The following is a 21,179-nucleotide window of genomic DNA, read 5'->3' on the forward strand; positions in this document are numbered from 1 at the left end:
CCTATGCTTGAGGTTACATGAACACGATGAACACTTCTGGGATGTATGAAGACCAGCTTCCAACATTAAACTGGGAGACAACTTTTCAAAATCAGTTTCAAAGGATGGTGAAATCATGCCACAGATTTCATTAGATCCTTATTTTACTTGTGTAATTAATAGAGAATTTTAGTCTACATTTTATTAAAACTGTGAGGTTAATGCCAGATTATTTCTGTAAAAACAAAACGACTGCTAATTAAAATGAGTGCAGGCTCAAGGGGATGGATAGCCCATTTTCCATGATGTGATTATCACACACTGTATGCCTGTATCCAAACGTGTCATGTACCCTATATTTATACCTACTATGTACCCACAAACATTAAAAATAAAAAATTATAAATAAATAATTAAAAATGAGTGCAGGGAAATGCTCAAGTCAAGTAATGTCATTACTCCGGTATAAAAAGACAAAAAACAAACTAACTTTCTGGGAAGCAAGAGAAACAACCATTAGCTGAACTGATGATGGTGTCAAGTTGTTATACTCCATCCCAACTTTCAAGTTTTTTGAGAAAACAGATCTGGAAGCTGGGATCTGGCCGGGGGGTTTGATCCTTCTGGGGATCTTGACTGCCACGTCCTCCACATATACAACCAGATGGCAGAAGCTTCTTGATATGTATGGGAGGTCGCTACTGACATGTTGGGATTGAATCATTTGGAAAAAATAAAAATATACAGGGAGTCAGAAAGGGTTAAGAGATGAAATGTATGTATGTTAGCAGGATTCTTTTAAAAACACATTCCCACAAATTTGTGGTCTCATTTCTTTTTTTATGGATGATAAGATTTAGATAAAATAAAATTTGAAGATAATAAAATAATATTCTTGAAATGAAAATTAATAAATAAGGGGCTTGCAGGGCACTTTTTCCATGAGGAGTTCTGTGTGAAGTGGCAGAAGCATCAGCTATGGAGCCCCAGTAGGAGAAAGAGGTGCAGGTTGCTGTGTGATCAAAAAAAAAAAAAAAAAAAAAAAAAAAAAATGGAGGTAATCCCATTCCACAGTATGAGGTGAACCTCTTGAAACAGGCAGAAAGCAAGTGGATATGAATCACAAGCCAAGCCTCTTCAAGACCTTCTCATGAGGAGTGTGAATTTTCCCCCTGCCAATCTCTCCAGCGTGGGTTCCACGTATTCGAATGCTTTGGTTGACAGCGCATGACCCTTGAAACCAAAGATACCTCACTAGCGAGGTTTATCCCTGCAGTGAACAATTCGACATCTGATCTTTTCAAACAAAATCCCAAACTGAGGAAATGAAGACTGAATGGGAAAATCTTGAAAAAAAAATCTAACCGCAACATTAGTATTAGAAAAATCTCAACAAGAGGATCTCAAAAAAGTAGAGTTTCATGTGTCTTTGGAAAGGGCCAAAGTCAACGGTCATCTTCAGAACAGGAAAAGCAAAGTTAGAAGAGTTCAGATTTGAAATCAAAGCTGCAGAGGAGCCACTTTCAGCTAGAGGCATGGATGCTTCTCCATTTCATCAGTCCCTAGTAGCGGTATCAGAGAAACTGGCGGAGTTAAAATGACAGACCATACCTTTGAAGACAAAAATGGAGTTCTATTTAGATTTAATGCTGAATCCATCTCTTGCTCAAGTGAAAATTGAAGAAGCAAAGAGAGGATTAGGTAGCACCAAAGCTGAACTTACAAAGAAAGTAGACACAACGGAACCGTGACCTGAGTCAAATAAATATCATTTTCCTTAAAAAAGTAAACTGAATAGGACTTTACAGACTTCTTTTTTCCTCTTGGAATTGCTTATTTCTGTGTTTTTAGAAGAGATAATAATGTCATAATTGATCAAATCATGGTTTCTTGTTGTGTATAGTAGTTTTTGTGTCCAAATATACAATTTTCATATTAAAATACATTTTTTCTGGAAAAAAATGAGTAACTAAAATTCTTTCACTAGTGTTCTATTTCAATATCAACTGCAAAATAATAAAAATTTATGTTTATTAAAATCTTGTAGTTTTATCAACTAGTTGGATACATGACAACACAGCAACATTGTATTTTTAAACTAATACTTAGGGTGAATTAATGGGCAAGAAAAAGAAGGACAGTTTCTCTGATTCTAAGGGTATAAGATCTCAAAAATGATTTGGGGGCACTATTTGGTTTTGATCTTGAGTCTACTTCTCTGTTTCTAGTTCCTACAGAAACCTGAATCATTTGGGATGTTAGTTCTTTGGGATTTTTTTTCTTTTTTTCTTTTTTTTTTAACACACATGTGCAGCTTGCAAGGATTATGAGCTAATGTCAGTCTACATTGCCATCTCGGTAGATATTTTTAGCTTTCCCACCATACAGATGCAGCCACACAAGGGGCTGCAGGAGAAACAGCAGTGTGTGCAGGTACCAAGGTGAGTGGGAGGCTGTGCAGCACCAGTAACTGCATAATGAAAGACTCCAGATGTCACTGCCGATGCTCCATGCTGTGATCCCTGAAGTCGTTCCACCACATAGTTACATATGCCTCACTAAAGAGCTTCAGACACCGCTTAGATAATATGGTGTGTGTTTTCTAAAATAGGCTGCAGACAGCATTTGCCAAAATTTGCTCTATTTTTAATGAGTTGTTTATTTCTTGGGGCAGTGGTGGGGGGCAAATTCAGCATCTGGGAAAACCACTAGATGGAGAGTTTACAAGTGAAGGGAAGACATGCAACATAGATGACTAAGACTAACAGGGTCAGTTCCAAGTAGCAGTGAAATAGTGACTGAATAATTAAGGGTCTATTGTAAAAATGTCCACTAATCAAAACGAGCTATAGTCTACTGTCATTTTTTTTTTTCATTTCTGTGATGCTAGCCTATACTGACAAAATGCACTGGTTTCTGCTCCATATTGAATATGCGAGGACCAAATGGAAATTTCAGGGCATGGAAGTTGATCCTGCCACTCAAAGATGAGAGTTCTTCAAGTCTTTCTGGAGTTGGATGGAGAAGGCAGAACAATCTGATTTGGGCACCAAATCCCTGCCTTTCTAAAACAATGTTCTCTTGCCTCCATTCCAAATCCTGTCCTTGCCTATCTTCCTTTTCTCTCTGCAACATACATCACTGGCTATCTTTGTTTTGGAATTGAAAATAAGAGTGTTTTCTTCCAAAATACTGCTCAGACACCAGGTGGGAAACTATCATGTTGGAAAGATGGGAGGATTGGAGCAACATTAGTATACAGGTTTCAGACAGGTGACATAAGGATACCTCCTAGCTAAGAAAAGTAGAGGAAAGAGAGGGAAATGAAAGGGCACAGACCATTTCCCCCGACCCTGGCCTCATAGATGCATCTGTGGCCCTTTACTATTCAGTCACTATTTCACTGCTATTTGGAACTGGCCTGCATAAATCACAATTGAGCAGACACCTGGCTCGAGGTGTGAAGCCACAGAACATTACAAGAGAGAGAGGAATTGTGGAAGCCATTTAGTTAAGGAATGTGTAAGAGCTGTGAGATCCATTTAAGTCCCTCCAATCTTCCTCCAGCAGACTTCAGTAATAGGCAAAGGACAGAATATAGAGCCCTGAGAAAACTGTGCCTATTATATTAACTCCTCCTCTTCATATATACAGTAAATATTTATTAGTTTTCTCCCTGTGTTCCAGGTATAGCTTCAGGTCCTAGAAAGAGCAATAACCTAGATAGGCAAAAGTCCTTGCTCTGATAACCTTTGCATTCCATAGGAAGAGGAAGACAGTAAATAAATGCATACACAGATAAGAAAATTTCAGACAGTTCTACATGAAATGAAATGCTTGACAATTCAGACAGTGCTTGAAAATGAAGCCAAATAAAGTGATAGAGATGAAAGGGGTTCCTTTGCAAGGGGTAGTTTGGAACTCTTAGAACCACATTTAATATATGAACTGAGACCTGAAAGAAAAATGAAAAAAGCCTAAGAGCTAGAGAATTTTACACAGGCTGAGATGTGACTGACTTTGGTGATTTAAAAATTTCATAAACATTGGAATAAAAAAAGCCAGTAAGACTGACTCTTAACACTCATGAGGTTATTATATGTGACACTGTTTTGTTGTTAGCTTCCACTACTCATAAGAATGCCACTTGCACAATCAAAATCCATATTGATTAAAAAATTATAGCTATAGTTCCACTGCAGATTTAATTTTATACCAATTCTAAATGGAAGTTTGAATGGGCAAGAAATAAAAGCTGACAATTCGGAAAGGCCCCCCACTTAATTTCAACAAAACGTGCAAATTCAAATGGAATCCTTCAGCTTAAAACCTAAGAGAGAAAAGGTGATATGATTGAGAACCTTAAAATGCCTGAATCTTTTCATGTACCTCAGAAAAGCTTTTTTTTCCCTTGTCAATAGGTAGCCTTGGGTTTCATGAACTGGAGACAGTTAAAGATTGAGATAATCCTGTACAGGGCAGCCAGCATTTCAAAAGCAATAAATTATTTTCTGCTCAACTTAAACTTAAATTATGTTTTGTTCACTAACTTAAAAAACTTATCAAAGCAAATTATGATACTTGCAGCTGAGAGTTTAAAGACACTACTGAGAGTAAATATGTTGATCTTATCTATCTGACTTTCTTCCTTTATCTGTTTACTTCATTCCCTCACCTTTAAAAACTATGCCTCACTTGGGCAAAGAAAACTTTTTTGCCCTATTCAACTTGTTATAAACTTTCCAAATTTTAAAGTACAATAGAGGTATCAAAGTTTCCAGCCTACAATATATGATTTTCCACATTATTAGCTCTTAGTAATCCCCCAAAACACACCCATCCCCAGTGGTCTGGCTAAGAGGGGCAGAACAGCAGTTTTCAAAATGTGGCCCAAGGGACCAACCAGTTCTAACCAATCACCTATATGTTTGTTTAAAATGCAGATTCCAGGCTCCGCCATGGGCCAAAGAAACTAGAAACTTATGGGGTGAAACCCTGAAATCTGTATTTTAAACCAGTACCTTAGGCAATTCTCGTACAACTGAGAAGCCAAACCACAGAGGATTAAAGGGAGTTTTTGCTTCATCTTTTGCCTCACATGCCCTTCAGTGTGTGATTTCAGAGCCATGGAGTGGTTAGTATTAAGCAGAACCACAGGTTACCAAGTGCTTTCACACACGACATCTTATTTCATTCCCATAAGCAGACAGGTCTGTGATTTTCATTTTGGAGATAAGGAAACCGAGACTCAGAGAAAGCAAATGATGTATCCACTGTATGCAATTAGTAAAAGGCAGACTTGGGTCTATGTTTCAAGTCTAAGGAGCTCCATGCTCCTGTTTTCTGGACAGGCCTTTCTTTCCCTACCCACCGCAAACGTGGAGTCCAAGGGCCTGCTCGGGCAGCTGGTGTTATGTGGGGAGGTTTGGTCTCCCCTTGTGGTGTGGACTGATGCTGCTTCCTTAGCCACTTCTATCACCCGCTCATAGCGTCCTGCCTCCCAGGGACAATACATTGCCTCTACTTCTTTGATATTTTTGGTCTCTCAAAAGTATTTCGGCATTTAGCCACCTAGCTCACATGGGCCATTGTGTGGTTATATGTAAGTTATGGCATCTCTGAGTCTCCAAGGAAATCATGTCTCCTCTGAACTTTTCTGTCAGGATGGAGTGGGGACAGCAAATTATTTAAGAAATGAAATAAGTTGTTTTCAGAAAAGACAGAACCAATGGGAGGGAGACAAAGACTTTGAGCACCTAGTCACAAGATGACAGATTTATAGCATCCCGAAGCAATTCTTATTAGAAAAATCCTATAAGAGCAGGTGCCCTTATAAACACCTACTCTTCAGCACAGAGAATAAGAGCAATTGTGTCCACTAACTACAACAGTCAGGGACTGGCATCTACGCTGTACTCAATCCCCCATTTCACTGTGTGATCTCATTTCACTGTAAGAACAAGACGATCAGGTGAGGAAGATTCCTTTAACAGCACAATAAATCGAATTTCCGATTTAAGAACCTTGTCTACCTTCACAGGACTATTAGAGTAGAGCTAGGATTTGAACCCAAGTCTTCTCTGATTCCACACCTACCATCACGCATTGACCCTTTAGGATGACAACAAATCCTTCAATGGTAGAAACTAATATAAAGACATCATAGATATCTTTCTGTATCTATAAAATACATATATTTAAAACTAAAAGGTATTTCCTTGCTGTTTGGCATTTAATCAATATCTAATAAAACAATTTTTACCCAATAAACAGCACTGGGAGAACAGGTTGTGATGCTATCAGAAATAAGAGCTGCCTACTGCAGATTGTACATTACACTCTTTTTCAGGAGCAAAACTAATTTACATCAATGTGTGACTAGCTACGTTTCCTCATCCTTCCTAGCAGAAAGGCAGCATTTCTACAGGAGAATCCACTGCTACCTGACTAAATTTAGATCGTCCACATTTATGCTTTGAGTTGGTGTCATTATCTCAGCAACAGTGTGGGAGTTTAAACCCATAATCTCTGCGTATTGAGAACGGGTAAGATCCCATCTGAATAACTGCAAGAGCTCAAGAAATTCACTCTTTCACGTTACCTCATTCTCGTGATGAATTTTAAATGTGGACCATTCTGAATTTACGGCAGAAGAAAGGAACTCTGCTAATTGAATGCTCAATGTGCCAATGACAGCAACTAACAAGTGCACTGTTTAACCACATCAAGGGTTTACAATGCGACTACACTGGAGGCGTGAATATGGTTATCAGATACCCTTGAGTGGCTAGGACAGGCCAATGTGGAGTGAAATTTACTTGTAGTAGTACAGCTTAGACTGAGGGATGATGTATCTCCAATTGAACACACTCCACAGATGGTGAGATCTTAATACACAGTGAAACATTGATTTGATGTAAGAGGGATTTTATTGTTACATTTTGTTTCTTCCAAGTCAAATGCTGCTGAAACATGGAAATAATTAGACATATCTGTCTAGGTGCATAAGATAAATCTTCATAGTCTGTCAGTGACTCAATGTATATTGGATAACAGTGTGAAAGATATTTAAAACATTCTTTTTTTGAGGAATATAAATTCAAAATTATCACAGACATAGTGGTAGCTTCCTTAAGGACTTGCAGAGGCCAGATGTGATCGCCTGCTTTGTGGTTTTGCTTGTTTGTAGGGTTTTTTTTCTTGCTATGATTGAATTCATCTGGAAGATAATTGCCTGTTTGAAATCCACTGTTTTCACTTTTATTTTCAGCTTATCTTTCTAAATTCAGATTCACTCTCTCTAGCCATGGTGTGGAAAACACAATAATGATACAGTGGGGCAGAAACAGACAGCCCATATGTACCCATGGAGCAGTTCTTGAGCCATTGTTATCTAGTTTTCATTTATTACGCGACATTTATTTGTGAGACTGTGTGCACATGTGTGCACATGGTACATGTGTAAACAAAATAATGCTAACTTGATAGAAACGTTATTTCCACAGCAGAGCATCTCTTCTTTTTTTTTTCTTGAGACGGAGTCTCATTCTGTCACCCAGGCTGGAGTGCAGTGGTGCGATCTCAGCTCACCGCAAGCTCTGCCTCCTGAGTTCACACCATTCTCCTGCCTCAGCCTCCCCAGCAACTGGGACTAGAGGCGCACACCGCCATGACCAGCTAATTTTTTTTTTTTTTTGATTTTTAGTAGAGACAGGGTTTTACTGTGTTAGCCAGGATGGTCTCGATCTCCTGACCTTGTGATCCATCCCCCTCAGCCTCCCAAAGTGCTGGGATTACAGGCCTGAGCCCACCGTGCCCGGCCAAGAGCGTATCTTCTAACAATACTGTCATATTTAATTTTCCAAAAATGTTAAAACATAGAAAATCTAACTTTGATATCTACTGAAAAGAACACTCCTGCTGATTTTCTCATGCTGTACTTTATATTAAAAAATAATTCTTAGCAAGTTAAAACTTGAAAAAGCTTAGAAGTTCTAAGGACTAAAATCATACGTGCCTCAGGAAAAATCAATTATTTCATCCAGTAGCATTCAGATGTCCATTTTACTTCCACAAAGCCCAAGGCAACTGTTTCTGTTCATCTTGTTCTAGACTTTGACCCTGATGTCTCAGTTCCTGACACTGTCTGCTTCAATGTGTCAGGCTTTATTATGAAGACCTAAATTAGAACCAGATTTTCAGGGGCAAGTGTTTCTAACTCCCATAGCATCTTCCATGATGTAACTTGCTTGAAAGAGATGGAAAACTTAAAGAAGTAAGAAAGCAGGGCCAAATGTCATCAGTATGAATGACAAAGAACTGGAAGTGATATCTGACTCTAGAAATTCACCAGCAAGTCTTCCATTAAGTTTTATTTTACTTCCTTGTGTTTTCAAAGATTATGTTGCTTATGTTTACATTTACCAAAGTTGAGTACCTGTATAGCAAATCTTTGGTCACTTGTGGACAGATTAAATGTCATTCATCACTGAGAACCCTGCATTGTTCAATCCTTTGATTTTAGAATAATAAATCATTTATATTTGCTAATTAAGTTGGAATGGGGCAATAGTCAGGCTTATGATGTTAATGCTTACTATCACTGGAACGACTGTGAATTAAAAAGACACTGAATTTACTGACGGTGAGTTTTAAGTAAAATCTTATAATGATTGCATGGGATATACTGTTTGAGAGTATCTGAAGTTTGTGTGGAGTTTTTAAGTTTCTATTTCACTTGAACTCAAGAGTAAGTGAGCTGGCATTATTTTTTCTACTCTAAATAATAGCTTTTTTGCATTTAGGGATTTTTTCTGACATGTTTCAGGCAAAAATATTAATTAATTGATTAATATTCAGTCCTTGTCACAAATCCTATTGTTCCCATCTGAAAATGAAGAAAGTTAGGATCCAGAAAAAAAAAAAAAATGGGTTTCTCAAGGTTGGGCAGAGTGGGCTACGTAGGATTTTAAGCCAAACTGGAGTGAGCCAATGCCTGATACTTTCTATTCTCATGCATCACCAACATAAGGCAAAAAGTTGCAATTGGCAGAACAATACACTATGAAATAGAAGGTATCCCTTCCACAGTCCACTGTCAAGAGCTCAGTGTGCCATGCAGTAAACAGCAAAGCCAGTTGCTACACACATCCTCTTTGCCTTCCTGTTCCCAAAAAGATCATGGGCAGTCCTCATGGCAAGGGGGTCTTTCTCATCATGGAAAATATAGATCATCAAAAGTCCATATTGCAAGTTATAAACATCATAGGTGATTAAAATAACAAGGGAGATGTTGGCAGATTCAGATACTGACTTTAGTGTGCTGGGGTCACAAAAACCCAAGAGTTGCAAGTTTGAAAGCAGTGAGTCAACTCTGTTTCCAGGGGAGCATCTGAAAATACGGTAACCTTATCTACATTTAAGAGACTTGTTTAGATAATTTTTATTACAAAAGACTTTTTGTGGCCGGGCGTAGTGACTCACGCCTGTAATCCCAGCACTTTGGGAGGCCAAGGCAGCGGGGATCATGAGGTCAGGAGATCATGAGGTCAGGAGATCGACACCATCCTGGCTAACACGGTGAAACCCCGTCTCTACTAAAAATACAAAAAATGAGCTGGGCGTGGTGGCGGGCACCTGTAGCCCCAGCTACTCGGGAGACTGAGGCAGGAGAATGACGTGAACCCAGCAGGCAGAGCTTGCAGTGAGCCGTGATCACGCCACTGTACTCTAGCCTGGGTGACACAGCGAGACTCCATCTCAAAAAAAAAAAAAAAAAAAAAAAAAAGACTTTTTGTGAAAGGTATTGGGAAAATTAATACAGGTATCTATCTTGTAATACCAGTCAACTTTAAAAATGATATTTTAACATCATCCAGATGCATCATTGTCAGGAATCTATAAGAAAATACTAATAACATTCTGAGAATTAAAAGATGGTCTCAGTTTTAGAACGGATAGCATATAGATTTTTTTTTTCCTTTTCTTCAGTGCTCCCTACTCCCTACAATCCAGGATTCATGAATTTAGAGCAATCTCAACATACATGTCTTGATTCATTGACTGAGTCCATTATTTTCATCAGCTCAGTGATAAAGTCAATGTTTTGAAGGTATTCCCTCAATCCACAGGCAGGCTGAAAGGTCATTACTGATTGGAGACAAAATCATTTTTTCTGACAAATCTGATCTCATTGGATTTGACCTGAGGTCTTCCTGTTACGCTGTCAGTGAGATAAGCTGCCTGTCTTGCTTTTATATGTTTTTAATGACCAAAATCCTGTATGTTACATAAATCACTTGTCTTCTGAATTTACTCATTATAATAGTTATTTGCCTTCATTTTCCTTTAGAATGATTCAGTTTTTAATTTAATGATGTCTTAACTCTTTAACCACATTTTAAAATGAGACTAATAATAAACCCTATGTCATAGAGTCGGTTGTGAGGATTAATATGTTACTAAATTATTTAAGTATTTGGGACAGTGCCTTGCATATAGAAAGTGCTATTTTTTTGGTTGATATTATTATGAGTGTTATTTTTATTGCACACATAAGAGATCATATCCTTATCCTTTTGCTAGGCATAATTTGTTTTGGAAATTTCAGGAAGAGGCAAACAAATTGCACACCCAGGCTTTTAAAAATACTACTTGGTGAACACAAAAAAGAAAAAAAATATGAGGAAAATCTTCATGTTACCATAATTCAATTGCTTAAAGTCTAGATTCTGTTTAAAACTTTTTCCTTAACTTAGTTAAGAGCTCAGTTTTTATGCACATCAGTTGGAGGAAGAAATCCCACTGATTTAGGTAGGAACACTCGAATGTTAAACCCTTGATGCTGAGGGGATTATATTTCAGTACAACATCTACTTTTCAAGAGATGTGATTTGGAGAGCTTTAAAAGTCATTATCTTTTCTCTTCTCTCCAACAACCCCCTGCTCTAATCCTTTTCTATTCATTGATTTGAAGTTTTTTTTTTCCTGTTGTCTTATCCCATCCCTGCAGTCAGAAATGTCACCAAATTCTTTTGAAATATTATTAAGTGATTGCACTTTAGTAGGTACAACAAAAATCTATTTTAGGTTTTCAGGATCTTTTATATAAGAAGAAAGAAGACAGCCAGAGCTGCAACTTGTACAACTCCAGGGAGAGTTGTGAAAATATTCCATGTGAACAGCAGCCCCTGAATGCTGGACTTCAATGGAATGATGTCCTGGGTATGCGCAGTGTGGCAGCACTGAAGATGTCTAGATGATCATGCTTTATTTGACTGGGGACTTTAATGAAAAATGATTTACATAAGTGCACACATAAACATAGTGCTCAGTAGTCTAAAATATTTTACAAATATTCCAAGAACTACAAATAAACTTATACTAAGTTGATCCTAATTGACATTATAATATACAATATTAAATATTTCTTCCTTTGTGTTTTTCCCTGATACCAGATTCTGCTGTAAATTCCAAATCTGATATTATCTATGTCTGCTCTAGCTTATGTTCAAGCACAAATAACAGGGCAATAGAAAATACTAATAATATTTATTGTGGAAAAAACTCTTGTCTCTAATGAAAATTATAAACTCTAATGCAGATATCTATTATGCTAATTTTTTGATTCAGAAAGAATATATTTTTTTCTTCTTATATGGTTAAATGTAACTCACTTCATAAAGGAACTTCTTGAAAAAGAAGTGTTGACTGAAATTTTATGAATCAAATAAACCTTGAAAATGCTTCAGGAGAGTTTGTTTTTCAGCATTACTCTTAAATCACTTTTGAAAGCAAATAATTATCAACTACTGCTATATTGTCCTATGTGCTACATGCACTTGTGAGAGTGTATGTGTGTGTGAGTGTTAAGGACATACTTGACCTAAGAAACATGGACCAAGGTTCTAGCTTTGAATATTTCATCAGCTACTATATGATGTTGAACAAATTCTCTTCAATGCTCTGGGTCTCAGTTTCCTCATATTTAAAAATGAAAAAGGTGTTAGACCATAACCTCTCATACTTCTTCTCATTCTAATCGTCTATGAAACAATTCTACTCCCTACTACATCACTCGTGCCTAAGATTATACTTCCATAATAGAAAATTACTTGTTATACATAATTGCACTAACCTGTTAAGTTATCAAGTAAAATCACTTGTTTGAACCTCTTAACTCCTCCTTGTAAACCATCCTTTTATGATCTTTGGATGGTTGACATCAATATGATAACCGCTGAAGCCCAAACTTCACAAGTTGGGCCAAGTTGTGAAGCTATGTACTCTTAACTACTAGTTTCGAGTTAATTCATGTGCCCAGTGGTGGGTGGCCTAAACGTGGCTGAACTGATGTCTCAGTCCTTCCTTTCTGAGACATTCTTACTCTCATCTTGGAGAGACACCACTATAGTTTCTATTCTTTATCAGTTTCCTTTGATGTCCCTCTCCCACTGCTGGACACCTCACCGTTGGTGGTACCCCAAGGCTAGCTCCTTCCTGTGTGTCTGCTCTCTAGCTTCCAGGAGCACACCCACAGGCATCTCTAACTTATAGCCTCTACTTCCCCGTCTCCAGTTCCATAGCCCTCACCCAAGGCATCAGCACCTCTCATGTACCTATTTCAATAGCCTCCCAACATGTTCTCTGCTTTCCCTCTTGCTACCCTAGACTCCACTTTCCACATAGAGGTTAGAGTAATTTTTTAAAAAATAGAAATCAGATAGCATAATACCTCTGTTTTAACCCCTCCATTGCCTGCCCACAGCAGTCAGAACAAGTCCTGCCTCCTCTCCCTGCCTGGTTTCCAGCCTCTACCTGCCTCTCTGCCCACTCTCACCTCCCCATTCCAGCCAGTCCACTTCCACGGGGAATGCCCACCCCCATCTGCCACATCTGCCACAGATGTGCACAAGGCAGGCTCCTTCTCCAAGGGGCTTTCTTCAACCTCAAAATCTGGAGGAGCCACCCAGAAGTCTCTATCACATCACTGTACTTTGAAATCCCTGAAGAGCTCATCAATATCTGAAAAATTTTCAGATCACTATCTCTTGCCCCCATGAGAATATATACTCCATTAGGCAGGATCTTATCAGCTTGGTTTCTACTCAAACGCTGGCTCTTTGACCAGTGCCTGACGTATAGCAGGTGGTCAATAAATGTTTAATAATGATGAGCAGATGAATGAATTTCTGTATTTTTGTTTACTAATTCAGTTAAATAAGTCACTTTCATTTCATAATTATAATTTTAATTTTTTAAGTAAATATGTGATATTCAAAATGTGTTAAACAAATTAAGTTTATTTCTAATGTTTTATATGGTTATTCAAACTTGCTTTAGTCCTAAATGAAGTGCATACATGGGTCTCTATAACAAATAACATTTTTCTAAAAGCAATCATTCAATATGAAATGACAAAATCTTAGAGACTAGATGAGAATTTTCTATAGCTATGTCTGAGGATGAAAAAGCACTTTCTAAAAAGATCATAAAATATAAATCACAAAATGACATTTCCTTGCTTATTGTATTACTGTTAGGCACAGAGACACTTACATGTTTTATCCTCATTACTCTTCATACATTTCAATATATTTGCATTTGCCGGGACATGCCAGCCTGGAAATGCAATAGTAAAGAATGAGTCACTGTAACAGTAACACAATTACATTCTCTAGCTCAATCTCCAATAAATACATTGCTAAACTTCCAGCCTTCCATCTCTCTTCCCCAAACTACTGCATTTGAAACAAGGGGTCCTTGGCATGCCTTGCAATCATTCTTGAGAAGGATGGTCCTTTCTACTTTAGGAAGCCCACCCTCCTTCCTTCTGCTTCTAATGTGCCTCTCCAATGGCCCCATCCCTGTTCCTCCAACTCCATTCCTTTCCCCACACTAATACTGCTGCCCCTCTGGTTGCCTTTGATATGTGTCATTCTCTTTAGCATTACCACTGTCCATGGTGCTCAAAAACTGTGTTGGAAGTAACTCAAAAGGGAACCCAGGAGACATCAGCCCATTTTTGAGGCAGGTGCCCAGTGCTTAACCTTTCCTCTTTACATCAACACACAATACAGTCCACTGCTCTATAACTCATTTTGCCCTGCTCTTTTCTCTAGCCAAATCTGCACTCTTGGCCATAGATCCTGACTTCAGTCCTCAACACTAGTCCCTCAGGTCTGCTCTCCCAGACACTGAAGCTCAGCTTTTCTCTAGCCTCTAGCCCATAAGAGGCACTCATTCCCCAGCAGTGATGTCTTAGAATCTAGAACCCGGTTCTCATTTCAGATACACTTTTCCACCTTAACTTTTACTCTCCCTCAGCAAGGGAGACCACATCTCCTGGTGCTCACAGGTCACAGCAGTTAAGTGGTGGATATCTATTTGTTTGAGTCTTTTTCTCTGTGAGGACCTGTCCTGGCGGACTATTCATGATCTCTCCTCCTTGGCTTATCAGGCCTTCATGCAAATCACATGCTGGCCCAAATGGCCAATGAACTGCCTCCGAAGGGTCCAATACCACAGGCGATGTGGAGCTGAGGACCTCTCTCTAATGCCTCCAGGCTGAAAAATTAATGACCCATTTGTTACTGATGGTGAAATAATGATTGCTAATTAGCATGATAAATGTTAATAACAATAAAATCACAAATCACCATTATCCTGCTATGCAGAGATAATAATTAGAACTTTGATGCATTTTCCCATTTTAAAAAAATATTATGTTATACAACAGTGTAATATTCCATCTAAAATTCTGTATTTTCTTTTACTTGGATTATGAGTATGTACATATACCACTAAATATTCATCAAAGTGTAGAGAATTCCATGGATTTGTCACTGCTATCTAGTCATTCTTCTATAATGTTTCTAGTTTTTCCCTATTATAATAATTTTGTGAGAAGTGTTTACACCTAATACTGTGAATTTCTTATTATTTCTTAGGACTAATTCCTAGAAATAAAGCTACTGGGTCAAAGAACATAAACATACTGCTAAATTGTTTTCTAGAAAATGATACCAATTTAACTTATTTTAGAGAGATAATGTATTCTGTATACTTACCAGCTTTGAGTCCTGTTTTTCAAAATCTTTGCAATCTTTGTCACTGTACAACTGAAAAAGTAGATTGTTTCAATTTACTTTTCTTCAATTAATTTGTCAATTTTCTTCATCCTTTTGTCTTTTTTTTCCAATTGCTAGGTTAGTACTCCTCTTGTTTTGAAGATATTAAGGATGTGACATCTTTGAAGCTTCTATCAAAAAGTTAGCCTAAAAAGTATGATTTTTATATTCCTACAAAGATAAATTCTATTTAATTACCATCTTGTCTATATTTATGCTCACCTGCCACCATTAGAATCTTTATTGAACCACATATCTTGACAAAGTTGAAATTGGAAAAAAGATTCATTTGGAATATTTATTCCCAATGGAATTGGTCTGGGACTAAATTATTTTGTGTGTAACTTCAAAGGTTGAAGCACTTTTTATAGGATTAAAAATACTTAAATACAGCCCTCTGTATAACTGTAACATCTAACTGTTGAAAGACTTTTCTTTCCTTGGTAATGACTTAGAAAGTTGTCTTAATAAGACCACATGGTTCTCATGAAATCCTATTCTTTTTTTCTCCTATGAAAATCCTTTAAAGCCATGCAACGGTTTTCCCCATAGTTAAAAATCTTCATGTCTCAGACTGGTAGTAATGACACAAATAGGCTAAAAGAACAAAATCAAAAGCTGCCAACACTACAAACCCCTAATGATGTCTAGTGTGGAGCCCCCAGTGTAGCCCAGACATAACCAGCTGCCGAGGAGCAAGCAGGCCTCCATGGCACCATTGTTAACGCCATGTCCCAGCTGTGCTGTGTCAGGCTTGGTAATGAGCACAGCAGTGGTGCAATGGGGCGTTGCATTTCTTCCTGACATTTTCCCCAAGTGACTTTTTACAGCCTACTTCTATTAATTAACTTCATCTCCTAGCCTGGTGCTGCAAATACTTTCTTATTGCATATTTGAGTGGCACACACCATGGTGAACCATGCTTAGGTTGATTGGCTGTCTCCAAAGTGACAGCACAACAGGAACAAAATAAAATATTCTAAGCAAGACTGCTGATAAAGTTATGAGAATAAGAGAAAACCAACTTGGCATCAAGATGCAGTCATGGAAAGCTTGTCAAGAATGTTAAAATCATTTTCTCCTCCTTCACAAAACACAAGAGAAGGTATGATTGATGGATAGTTCATTAAATAATGAAAGATACATTTTTAAAAAATCATGCGCTTCTACTCAGCATTCTAATCCAAGATAGGGATGACCTTTGGAGTCTAAGTAGAAGGACACAAAATTTAAAACCACAAAAACACTTTGCAGAAAAATATAGAATGAACTGCCAAAAATGTTAATTTAAATGGGTACAAGACAATTAATTTATGATCCAATTAAAAACATATTTTTGAGCAACTAGTATGTTCATGGCACTTTATTGGGTGATTTTGGGGAAGAGTATACTGTTCTCATTATTTGAGTACCTACTATGTGTCAGATACATGTTAATTTTAATTTCCACAAGAATACTGCAAAGTTGACATTAATTGTTTATTTTACAGATAAGGCAACTGAGGCTCAAATTTAACTTAGTTGTTCAAAATCACACGGTGGCTCTTAAATGCCACATCCCAAACTTGATCTCAAGGTTTTGTTTTTCTGAGCACTGATTCTTTCTGCTATGTCATAATGCTTCTCAAAAAGGTATAGAAACCAAATAGGACATGATCTCTACCTTAGGGGAGGATTCATACATATAAGTATCAGTAATAGAGTACAGAGGGAGCATTCATTGTGTGTAGGTTGTGTTCTAAGTAGTTACTGCATCTTAACTCGTTTAATGTATATAAAACTTTATGAAGTTGGGTTGATTGTTATGACCATTTTACAGATGAGAAAACACACAGACAGGATGAATAACTAGTTCCAAGTCATACAGCTTATTTATTAATTTCTTAATTAATTTATTAATTAATGTACCACAAACTACGTGGCTTAAACAGCAACATGTATTCTCTCACGGTTCTGGAGGCTAGAAGTCCAAAATCAGGGTGTCAGCAGGCCAAGCTTTCTCTGAAAGCTCTGGGGGAAAATCAACACCATATCTTTCTCCAATATTCTGGTATCACCACAAACCTTGGCATTCATTGGCTTGTAGATGCCATCATGCCAATTTCTACCTCTAAGGTCGTATGGCATTCTCCATGTGTCTCTTCACATTGTGCATGTCTGTCTCTGCATGTTTTTCTTATAAGGATATACCAGTAAGTTTGGAGTAAGAGGCCACCCTACTCCAGTATGACCTCATCTTAACTAGTGACATCTGCAACAAGCCTATTTTCAAATACAGTCACATTCTGAGGTTTTAGAAGGATGAGGACACTAATCAACCCAGTACAGCTAGTAAGTTGTGAAACCAGGATTCACTTTGGGACAATCTGGCTCAGAGTCTGTGCTCTTGACCACTCTGCTCTGCATCTCTGACACACAAGAAATGAGTATCAGCAAAAGAGTGATCTGCTCCTGTATTGATAATATAAGCACAGTGTTATGGGAGTGCAAGGCAGGTGACATATGAATGGAACCTTGAAAGGTGAATAGGCCACATTAGTAGGTAGACATGGGGAGAAGGGATAATATTCAAGGAGAAGAGAGCTGCTAAGTATACAGTCATGCAAAGGCATGTTGCATTTGGGAAACAGTATAGTCAGAGTGCAATGGAACATGACAGTTAGCAAAGGGGTTTGGGGTGAGCTGGGAAGGGAATGGTGGGTGTCATGGTTAAAAAGAAGACTGGAGCCAAATGATGGAAGGCCTTGTGTGCCAGGCTAAGGCTATTGGACTTTGCTTTATAAACCAATAGGAGCCATTGATGAGAAGTGACACAATCACAGATGTGTTTTAATATAATGATTTTGGCAGTAGTGGGGAGGATGCAGGAGACAAGGATACCAGGTAGAAGGTTATGCAAGAGATGTTCAGAGGTTAAATTTGAGTGGCACAACTCAAGATGATAATTTCACTGGCTGTAGAAAGTAAGGGATTAATGAAGTATACATTAGGTTTGTAAACATCAGTGGGCATGCTGACTTTTTTTTTTTTCAGTGCTTAACCTCAAAGGAAACTAAGTTGACTAATTCATTTGTGACAGATTAAAGATGGCCATGAATTCCCTGACAAAGAGAAGAACTATCTTACTGAAGAGATCATATGGAAAGACTTGGAGATGACATGGAAAGGGAGAGGATCCCACATAAGCCCAGCCTTCCAGCTACTCTCATGAAGGTGTCAGGCTCATGAGCAAACATCAGCCAACTGTCAGCTGAATTCAACCAGCTGACTTCAGTGGGAAGTCAACTGAAAAACTGCCAAGCTATGTCCTACCTGAATTCCCAACCCATAAAATTATGAGTCATAAGATGGTTACTGCTGAAGCCACTATATTTTGGCTTCAGCAAGAGTCATTTTACTATGCAAAAGATAGTGCCTATCTTTAATGCAAAAAATGACTGGGGTCTGCCTATATAATAAGGTAGCATGATTCATTTAATCTCTCACATGGAAATTATATAAAGCTAACTGAACAGATATTGATAAGAATGATAGAAACTAAAATAATATAAAATGCACAGTCCTCCTTTGACTAAAATTTAGTAGAGCAGCAAAACTTCTAGCCATGATTCAGTAGTATCTGCAGCAAAATTCTACTTACTGATTTTATCATGCAACCCTTAAAAAAAGAAGTTAAGACAAACTTGAGGCCACCTCCCCAAATTTAGCCTAGTACAATCACAGCAGACCACTCAGTGACTGATTCTGATGTTCTGAGAATTAAATGCTCAGGTTTGTTCTCTCTTGATAGATTTTAAGAATGGCTGGAGCTGCCTAATATTAGTTATTAGTATCAAGAATCAAGCTTCGGCCGGGCGCGGTGGCTCAAGCCTGTAATCCCAGCACTTTGGGAGGCCGAGATGGGCGGATCACGAGGTCAGGAGATCGAGACCATCCTGGCTAACATGGTGAAACCCCGTCTCTACTAAAAAATACAAAAAACTAGCCGGGCGATGTGGCGGGCGCCTGCAGTCCCAGCTACTCGGGAGGCTGAGGCAGGAGAATGGCGTAAACGCGGGAGGCGGAGTTTGCAGTGAGCTGAGATCCCTCCACTGCACTCCAGCCTGGGCGACAGAGCGAGACTCCGTCTCAAAAAAAAAAAAAAAAAAAAAAAAAAGAATCTAGCTTCTAAGCTAAATAGAACAAGGTTCCCTTCAGGAATGATAACAAAGCTTTCCCAGGATTTCTTCCCCCTCACTGCCCTTCCCACTCCCAACCCGGGCACATAGTGAACAGAAATAGAACCTGTCTAGAGAAGTATAAGCCTACAACTACTTGATTACTGACCAAACTTGAGTTGCAATTCTGAAGACCAAAGCAAGTTAAAATGCATGTGTAAATTTGTGCAGGCCTGTGGAGCTTCAGTTCATGACTTCATGTCCTCATTAGTTGGCTGCCAACATCACTTAGGCTTGTTGAAATGCTGCTCAGGTGATATTCTCAGTGGATTGTTTTGTGATAGAGTGTTCTGCACTGAACTGGCATTTTAAGCCACTCAGGTCAAGAAACCACATTAGTACCTATTTCAAGAGTTTAGATTTACCGTGACAGGATAATAGATGCATTTCCAGTAACACAGTGACAACTCATCTTGCCTGAATATTTGCCCCTTAAACACTTCACAGTGGAAGTTCAGTCATCAATCAAGTTGTAACGTGTCCCACCATCCAGCAATCAATGCAAGATTTAAACTTCACATAAAGGGGGTTAAAGATTCATTTCTCATGTATATATTACCACCAAAAGAAACCAATAACATTTGTAACCAGAACTTCCAATATTACTGCTGGATGAAAGGCCTATGCCTCCAATTTTGCCTCCTTTTCTAAACTCAGATGGTTCATGATTCTCCCCTTTCTCTAAATGATGAGGCAAAATGACAGTATTTCCCATACACTCCACTGGAATGTACATTAACAACTTAATTACTAAAGTTTTGTCTTTGAAATCATTTCATGAAAAAAATGCTTATTACTGATAATCCCTTGCTAGCAAATATAAGGCCGATGTAATAAACACAAATGGTGAAAGTCAAGTGCATCAACTCCTATTGAGAGTTAAAACTAGGGTTAATTAAGAGAACATTAAATGAAATGCTCTTAATTTACAAAGTTTGTAATTGATCAACAAGTTTGCTGATACCCTTTTTTTTTTTCTTTCTTTACAGGTAGCAGTACAATCTTAAGACCAAAATACAGAACTGTTTGTGACTAGAACTTACCATTTTAATTTTTTTTTTTTTACTTTTATTTCAAGTTCAGAGGCACATGTGCAGGTTTGTTATGTAAACAAACTCGTGTCATGGGGGGCTACTGTACAGATTATTTCATTACCCAGATATTAAGACTAGTACCTATTAGTTATTTTTTCTGATCCTCTCCCTCCTCCCACACTCTACCCCACTGGTAGGTCCTAGTATCTGTTGTTCCTCTCTATGTGTCCACATGTTCTCGTAATTTAGCTTCCACTTACAAATGAGAACATGTGATATTTGATTTTTTTTCTGTTCCTGTGTTAGTTTGCTAAGGATAATAGTCTCCAGCTCCATCCATGTTCCTGCAAAGGACATGATCTCATCCTTTTTTATGGCTATATAGTATTCCATGGTATATACATACCACATTTTCTTTGTCCAGTCTACCATTGATGGGCATTTAGGTTGATTCCATGTCTTTGCTATTGTGAATAATGCTGCAATGAACGTATGTATGCATGTGTCTTTATTATAGAATGATTTATATTCCTTTGGGTATGTATCCAGTAATGGGATTGCTGGGTTGAATGGTATTTCTGCTCTTAGGTCTTTGAGGAATTACTCCACTGTTTTACACAATGGTTGAACTAATTTACACTCCCACCATCAGTATATAAGCATTCCTTTTTCTCTGCAACCTCACCAGCACTTGTTTAATTTCTTTTTTAGCATTTTTGGGTTGGGACTTCCTGGCTGATAAAGGTAGGGATGAATTCTAGAACCTTGGATCCAGGACAAATTAATATTCCCATATGGGACCAGTAAAAACAAACTTAACT

General features: G+C 38.0%; 1 protein-coding gene and 1 pseudogene across 1 annotated transcript in view; one reads left to right on the forward strand and one right to left on the reverse strand.

The window, feature by feature from the left end:
* Positions 1–21,179, reverse strand: part of KCNB2 (potassium voltage-gated channel subfamily B member 2) — a 410,457-nt gene that overhangs the window by 320,148 nt on the left and 69,130 nt on the right. The window lies entirely within an intron of this gene.
* On the forward strand, positions 752–2,164 carry LOC126961712 (HAUS augmin-like complex subunit 1; annotated as a pseudogene).

This window comes from Macaca thibetana, chromosome 8, assembly GCF_024542745.1.
Source record: "Macaca thibetana thibetana isolate TM-01 chromosome 8, ASM2454274v1, whole genome shotgun sequence".
In the NCBI taxonomy this organism is placed as follows: domain Eukaryota; kingdom Metazoa; phylum Chordata; class Mammalia; order Primates; family Cercopithecidae; genus Macaca; species Macaca thibetana.